Genomic DNA, 8,896 nt, shown 5'->3' with positions numbered 1-8,896 from the left:
TGTGAGGGAGTGTGAGGAGTGTGAGGAGTGTGAGGGGTGTGAGGGAGTATGAGGAGTGTGAGGAGTGTGAGGGGTGTGAGGGGTGTGGATAGAGAACTGGGAGGGGAATTTGAGTGTGAGCTGGAGTAAGTGTGAGTGGGCAGCTGGGAGAAAGTTTGAAGGATTGGAGGAAGAGAAGAACGTTTGGGGAGCGTAAGGGGAATACTTGGGGTTCTTTGGAATTTCTAATGCAACTTTTCCAGTTCAAAAACCTCTTCCTTCTTCAGTTAGGGGCCTCTCTTGTCCCTGTCCCCTTTCCTCTCCTTTCCCTCTCCACCCCTCAGCCCTCTCTCCCCAAGGCAATGTCTCCCTGTGAAGCCCTGAATGACCTAGAATTCACTGTGTGGATGGGGCTAGCTCTGAACTCATAGATCTCTGCCTGCCTCTGCCTCCCAGTGCTGGGGTTAGAGGTGTGCACCACCTTGCTCTGCTAGCACTTGGTCTTAAACACATTTCTGCTTCTAACTAACTATCCCATATACAGGTTTTAAGTTTTGTCTGGTTAGAAAATGAGATGCTCTGATAGGTTTTAATTTTGACGGCCCTGCCATTACTGCCAGTAAGACACCATGATAACTTACAGCTTGATGGTTTGCTTGAATTCTATTACATTGGTCCATGCACCCGGCTATTCTTGCTCATATTTCTTTATTTGCATTGCCTTTGCATGTGTGTACTCATGTGCATCTGTGTCACGTGGAGCATATGGAAGTCGGGATTATTTGTGGGAGTCGTTTTCTCTACCACGTGGATCCAACTTAGGTCAGCAGGCTTGGTGGCAAGACCTCCTTTTTGATTAAGCCAGGTAGCTATTAAGTATCTATTAATAGTTCTGCCAGGCACAGCTTACTCCTTCCTCATTCCTAGCTTGAAATATGCACTGAGGAGAAGACTCCATTCCAACCGTTCTGTTCTGGAACAGGAGTGGTTGATGGGAAAGTGAAGACTGGTCTATTTAGTTTTTAAGGGATTTTCAAAGAAAGGCTACAGACCAGCACCCTGGGTAAACAGCCACACAGGCTTATCCAGAAGTGGAGAAGACTGTGACTAGCTCGGGTCAGAAGCTCCCTGCATACAAACCCAGCCTTGTTTCCTGGATGTACAGAATCTGAAGCCTTTATGCCCTTCCAGAAGCTGAGAAGTCGCCACCATGTCCCAACACTAATTCATTCAATGGGATCCTTTGGAAACGCTCTTTGGAAACCAGGGGATTCGATGATGATTAAAACATGAGTCTTATCCTTAAGGAGAGTCTTCCCTCAAGAAGCAGATGAGTCAGATAACTAAATCAATTATTATTATTATTGTAGCTCTGATAAGATTTAGTGGTGAGAAGCAGAATCCGTGAAGGCACAATGGAGGTACTTAGTGGGGCAAAGGGACTGGATGTCAGAGTGGAGGTTTTAGGAACCAGAATTTAATTAGTGGAGAACGGGGGCAAGGAAGTTAAGGCAAAACCGTAAGGTGAGCCAGGGAAGATGTTTCATGAGCCTACAGAAGGAATGGCTGGCTTGGTCAGCAAGATGGTAGATAGGTATGTGTCAAGCCAGCCCCGCGGAGAAAGCCAACTTTAACATCTGCAGTTTCTTGACTCATTTCTAGGTTTTCTAATCCCTTCTTTCACCCAGGGTTTCTGGACAGAGAGCCAAAGGAGTTCAGCTGGTGACCATTGCCACACTGGAAACAGTTGGATTCCAGCATGCACATGGATGAGTCTGACGCCTGTCCACTCAGGACCCAGGCAGGCATTCGGAGTATAGCTGGGAGGGATCGCAACACAGCCGCGGTGTCTCAGAGGACGCCCACACGCACGGAAGTGACAGAAGTGATCTCCCACTCCACGCCAATGTGTTTTCTCACCTGAGGTCACACTGTGGTACAAACGGCTCGCCACGGAAACCTCAAACTGTTTCCTACCTTAGCACTGTCACGAAAGGGAGCCAAGGCGGTTTTCAGCAGTGTGATCTGCATGCACCCAATTCGGGAAGCATCTTTGGCTGGGCCTCATTTTCCATGAGTTCCCTGCCTGGCTGTCCCTCTTCTGTCACTCTACCTTAGAACCCTGTACTTTTCCTTTGTGGCATTTAATGCAATTCCAATTAAATATTGAGCTATATAATTAACAGATTCTCTCTGCTCCTGTCAGTTGTGTGTCAGCCTCCTGAGAGCAGAGTTTAGATTTCCACTTGGAGTACTCACAGTGCCTAGCAGCATTCTGGTACACAGTAGGTGTCTAATAAGAGCTTCATAAGTGGTTGAGTTCTATCTTAGTTTGATGGTGATCGAAACTCAAATGCAACTAACTGACAGGGACCTAAGCAAGACCAGACCTGCCTTTGCAGGAAGTCCTCCCAAAACACAAGGGCTTTTAGAAGAATTCAGACAAGAAGATTCTGATTTCTATTCTCAGCGTCTTCAGATGCCAGGTGGAACAAAACAAATCCAGCCTCTTTCCATTCAGGCTCAGGCCTCTTCAGCCCTGGGCTTTGTGGTCTAGCCAGAACTGCCCTCATCCCCGAGCTGCCAAAGCGGTGAGTGTGTGGGGTGCAGCTCAGAAAAGGCCGGGGTGGCTGGCGGGGAGAGAGGAAGAGGTGCTGTGTACACAGCTGGCTGGAGAAGGCACCACTGTTTCTAGGAGTCCTGGCCCACGATCGGGTTTCCCAGATTAAAAGCACCCTGGAAACCCATGTTAACAGAAAAAGCTGCTAGGCGTGGAGGACCTTGAAGGCAGCTTTTACCCCAGAAGGTAGAGCCACAGGGAATGAGGGCAAGAGAGGAAGAGGGCAAAGGGGTGGCAGCCAGGTGGGGAAGAAGTGAAAGAAAGATCTGGAGGAGGAGTTGCTGGGTGAACACACAAGTGAATGACGCTTTCTTGGGGTCGGCCTAGAGTTGGTCCTGTCTCAGACTGCTCTTCGGTACTGAGAAGTTTCTTCCTGAGAAGTTTACAACAAATGAAATAGATGGCTGTCACCATTTGGGGCCAAAGCCAGATCTCAATTAAGCTACTGTGTTCCAGGGCTTCGGGAACTGTGCCTCATTTTCTACCCTGCTCATTCAGGCTGATTTCCATTTTGAGAAAGGTTGGAAGGAGTGGTACCCTACTTCCAAAGTTTCACCAAAACTTGGCTTAGGGGCTCAGGGGCTTGGACTTAGAGCTGCTCTTATCTATCCCCCCCCCGTCTCTCTCTCTCTCTCTCTCTCTCTCTCTCTGTCTCTCTGTCTCTCTCTCTGTCTCTCTTTTTTAATCAAAGAGACTCCAACCGTCTCAGATTGGTGGTGATGCCTCAAAAGAGGACAAATGGCATGCTGGTGTCAGCATGGGAAGGCTCTTCCCTGTGTCTGTGAATAGAATGCCCGCTTAGGACCACGGGCACAGAAGACAATTAGCATGCTAATTTGATTCTCCACCTCCAGAATGGAACATTCTTTTGACATAGACAGCTGTCCATGAATAGCGAGGGTGACCCCTGGTCAGGTTTCCATCTGTCTTAGGGTAAGAACTCCAGAACGGGGCCCACACTAACCCTGAGATTTCAGACAGCTTTCTTCCTCCACGGCTTCGTGGTGACTCATCTGTAAAATGGGGGTGTAGCCAGAGCCTCTCTTCCATGGTTGGAGGGAGGGTCAGATGAGCACCATCTCTCACCAGAGACTGTAATTTAAACAATTCCCTCTTTTGCTCCTTGTTTAGAGTACATTTAAGACTCTCGTCTGAATCTGCACGTTCTCGGGAGGTTTATGCTATGATTTGTCTATGCATCTGGCCAGAGGGGGGTGCACAGCGGCCTTGCGGGATTGAGTCTGCTATACATGGGGCTGATGGCGCTGTGAGCGTGTATGTGTTTACGCATGTGTGTGGAGGTCGAAGGTTGATGTCAGATGTCCTCCTAGCCTGCTATCCACCTAATTATTAATTTAGAAAGGCACCATTGCCTTTGTGTGCATGCACAATACATGCGTGTGCACACATGCCACACCCTGTGGAGGGCAGAGAACAGCTCGAGGGAGTCGCTTCTCTCTTGCCACCACGCAGATGCCAGGGATTGAATGTGGGTTTTGGAGTTTGGCACGAAGCACCTTTACTGGACCACAGGCTGGCCCTTGCTTTACTTTATTATTAATTAATTGATCTATTGAGATAGGGTCTCCCTATATGGCCCTGAATGACCTGGAACTCCCTGTGTAGAACAGGCTGACCTCAGACTCATAGAGATCTGTTTGCCTCTGCCTTCTGAGTGCTGGGATTAGAGGTGTGCACTGCCACACCCTGACCTCTTTGTTTTTGAGACAAGCTCTCTAACTGAACCTGGAGTGCATTGATTAGCCTAGGCGGCGGCTAGCTGGTAATCCCAGGAATCCTCCTGTCTCTGTTGAATCCAGTACTGGAATGACAGATACTATCTTTTTATGTGGACTGTAGGGATTGAATCCAGGTCTTTACATTTGTGTACTTTACAGATTGAGCCATCTCCTTCAACTTTTATCTGCCTGTCTATCTATCTATCTATCTATCTATCTATCTATCTATCTATCTATCTATCTATCTATCCATCCATTTATCTCCATCCATCCATCCACCCGTTCGTCCATCCACCCATCCATCCATCCATCCATCCACCCGTTCGTCCGTCCATCAATCCATCCATCCATCCATCCATCCATCCACCCACCCACCTATCTTTAACAAGAATTCTGAAGCTATGGAGAAGCTGAACTCTCCTTTTGCTTCTGGCTCACAGGGCATCCAAAGACCAAGGCACAGCAGCAAGAAGTGGAGTCTAGCTGGGTAATGGTGGCACATGCATGCCTTCAATCTCAACACTCGGAGGCAGAGGTAGGTGGATCTCTGTGAGTTCGAGGCCAGCCTGGTCAACAAGAGCTAGTTCCAGAACAGGCTCCAAAGCTACAGAGAAACCCTGTCTCAAAAAGGGGTGGAGGGACTGTCTGGGAATGCCAAACTGACAAACTGACAGAGCACAGACATAACTAGTGTCATATAACCCATGCTCTCATCCTTTCTGATTTCCCCTGCCCTGCCTGCTTCTATCTCTGGACCTGTGACTCTACCTTAGTCATTGCTGATGACACCAGAGAAGTTCAGAATATATTGATGATTTATCAATGATTTATATATTAATATATTAGGTTTATCCTTAGAGTTCCTGATTTTATGAGTTTGGCTGTGAGGAAATTTTTACATTTTGAATACCAGAAACTTCAAAAATAGCTATTTTTTCATTGTCAAGTCCATTAGCACACGCCAACAGTACAAGCAGTAAAACAATGGAACGTCTCATGACTGTACAGCGATGTTCTAGTAACAACTCTGGTATCACATGACTCATGGCTGTGACTCAGGCTGGAAGGGCAGCTTCAATGGAGGAAGCACTGCCGAGAGCCAGAGATGCTCAGAGACACCCAGTGCACGTCTCAGGGAGCTCCAGGGACTCGGGAATTCCCATGTCTTATTGTGAGCTTGGCTGCCAGTTTCACTTTCTTTTTTTTATTATTAATTTTTAAGCTCACACACAGCGCAATGAACTTGAGTACAGCAGTTTCAGACACACACGATTTTATGTTGTTCTTCTCGTCTTCTCTCTTACTGTCCTTCCCTCTGGTTTCTCTAAGTCTCCACTTCCTTCTTGTTAAATGTGCTTTTCTTTTTTCTTAAAAATTACTCATTAACTTATTATTATTATCCTTTATTTTGAGATAGGTCCCTCACTATGTAGCTCTAGCAGTAGTGAAACTCACTCTGAATACCAGGCTGGCGTCGCACTCACAGAAGACCCACCTGTTTCTGCCTTCCAAGTGCTGGGATTAAAGGCATGTGCCACCATGCCTGGCTGTGATTCATTATTATTTTATGCATATGAGTGTTTTGTCTGTATGTGTGTATGTATGTTCACTGTGGAGGCCAGAAGAGGACTATTGGAACTGGAGATACAGATGGCTATAAGACACCGTGCAAGTACTAGGAACCAAACCCAGGTCCTCTGTAAGAGCAGCAAGTTCTCCTCACCACTGAACCATCTCTCCATCCCCAGAGGCTGTGTGTGTATGTATGCGTGTTTTAATTTAATTTCATGAGATTGGTCTTGACTAGCATCGAGCTTGTAGGAACTGTGAAATCTGAAGTTCTTGGTGTTCAGGTCACAGTTAGCAATCAGTCCCAGCAAGTTCAAGGTGATCCTTGACATTTTGTTCATTTACTCCCAATATGTTGTCATGTTGGGGGAACGTGGCAGAGTTAAAGCAACCCTGAGGGGTTTTCATTTGCCATAGGAAGTCATATAAAAACCAACTTGAAGTTAAAGAAATTTTTCCTATAATATATGAAACTATCAGTGCATGCTAATGGGGGACCCAAGAAAACCTCAAAAAGAACCTCTTGTGTTCTGTTACTGTGGGACTTTGGTGTAGGGGTAGAAATGGCCTTGTAATCTTAAAATGGAGAAAGAGGCTTGCCCGGGGAGTCACACATTATGAAATATCTGAACTGAAAATGGAAAACATGTCTAAAATAATTTCACCAATATTCACCAAAAATCAGCTTACAAATACGCCACACATACATACAAAAGCATTTGAGACTACAAGTGCCCACACATGCTAGGTGATTAGACCGACAGACTGGCTTCCCACGACACTCAAGGTCCTTATGGTCTAAGCTGTCGTCATGTTAATATCTGTCGTGACGTCACGGGGCTTCACTCTGCGCCTTCATTTGTTACCTGAGCTCGTTGGCTACAGGAAAAGAGGGTCTGCTCACTGGATAGTGTAGCCTTAACACCAGTTCCCTGCTCTCAAAGTTCCTGAGCAAAGCCGCATAGATGAGGCTTGAATTCAAGGCTTGAAGAAGGGAACAGAATTGGGAGATTAGAGGCTGCCTTCCACCAGCAGCTATTGGCTGGTGGTTGTCAAGGAGATGACAGTGTCGGAAGTTTCCTGCCAAATGTTTTCAAAGCAGGGCTGTGAAAAAGGGGACAGGCTACTTAAAGAAAGGAAAAAAAAAAACTACAATTTTGAATCTAATTTGTGATATTTTGTTCTTAGGAAATTTTAAATGTAAAAAGAGAGATTTGTGAAAACCTAGTATTTTCGAACTAAAACCACATGGAATCTGTTCTGTATTTCTGAGGTGTGCTTTCAATTTCAATATTCGGATTTACTAGTGGGAGGCAGCTGCTTAGTGTTTTGAGGCTAAGTGAGTCAAAATCTTATTTTGTCATTTTGTTGTTTAAAGGATCTAGCTAGGCAAATGCACTTAAGGTAGGTGTGTGTGTGTGTGTGTGTGTGTGTGTGTGTGTGTGAGAGAGAGAGAGAGAGAGAGAGAGAGAGAGAGAGAGTATAAAATACCTGTATGTATGTGTATTAATGTATATATGTGAATGAATTCTGCATTGCCATATAGTGAGTGAAGTAAATGGCCACATTAAAGAATTCAAGCCATATGCTGTGGGCAGTGATGGATTTCCGAAAATTAACAGGCGCTGGCCCCAGTGTGTATCACTTACCAGGAGAAAGCCTGGAACATGGAGATGGCTCAGTGCAGCACTTGTTGCACAAGCCTGGGGACCTGAGTCTGAATCACCAGCATAAATGCCAGACACGGCAGCATCCACCTATAATCCCAGGTCTGGGAGGGCAGAGACGGGGGACCCCGGGGTTCGCTGGCCGGCTAGTCTCATCTAACAGTAGAGTCCAGACTCAATTAGAGGACTTGCCTCAAAAAGTATAGTGTAAAGCGATAGAACAAGATGCCCAGTGTCAACCCTCGGCCCCCACAGGTGCAATACCCCCACACCACAAAACATACACAATTTAGAAAAATTCAGTAAAGAAAATCAGGGATGCTTGAGGGGAACTTGCAAGCTTTTCAAAGCAGAAGACTGTGCGGGGTCCCACACACCTCTTGCTTTCTGTGCCCACCTCTTTCCCTCCATGGGAGTTGCTGGGCCTTCATTCCGCGGGTCACGCCTGGCCTGTGCTGTCCGACCCATTGCCTTTCACTGAACTTTTAGGCCATTGGAGCCTGTTTCCCATCCTGGTAAAATGCCCCATCCTCCAGGGTCCTCTTCCCTGAACTGGCCTCAGCTCCCCTGGGCTGCAGGAGAGGTTAGCCGAGAAAGCAACGGCTTTTGTGGACGGTGATGTGGACGGCAGATAACTCCAGCTATCATGACAGGATCATCCAGAGAAGGGGACGGTCAAGTAGGGCTTACAGTCCACTTGAGTTTTTCTGATTGCAAAACCAGCCATTTTTCAATTGAAATAATTTAAGGGTCTCAGCGTCCCTATCCTCTCAGGCTCATTTAGCCTCTTATTAGCTAATAGTTTCTCTGCTTCAAGAGGTGGAAGGAAGAGACTGTTAATTCACAACAGTGGGGAGCACAAACAAAAAAAGCAAAAAAAAAAAAAAAAAACAAACCAAAAAGACAAAACAAAGCAAAAGTCCAAGCCATGCAAAGGAAAGAGAAGACAGACTAGGAATCCATACAAATAACCATAATTGATTTTAAAAGTTAATTAAAGGAGTAAAAAAAAAAAGCCAGCACTTTGAGACCCAGCATGTATCAATAGGAAGACGACACAGGAGAATAGATTAGAAAATTGATCTAAGCTAACTAGATGGAGATAGACAGGGTTCTTAGTTTACCTTGAATACCCCAAGTCCTTTCCCAAATATTTCCTTCATATTTCCTAACAGTGTCCCATGGATATTAATACTGAGATGAACAAGAGGGAGCAAGGAAACAAAACCAAGTCACAACATCCAAAAGAGATAGGATGGTTTGGAGGCTCTCTTTTGACTCCTTTGTGACAGCGAAGGCAGACCCTACAGTGGACACAGGGA

The sequence above is a fragment of the Microtus ochrogaster genome, chromosome 1 (genome assembly GCF_000317375.1).
Source record: "Microtus ochrogaster isolate Prairie Vole_2 chromosome 1, MicOch1.0, whole genome shotgun sequence".
NCBI lineage: Eukaryota > Metazoa > Chordata > Mammalia > Rodentia > Cricetidae > Microtus > Microtus ochrogaster.
This window is presented reverse-complemented; position numbering follows the sequence as displayed.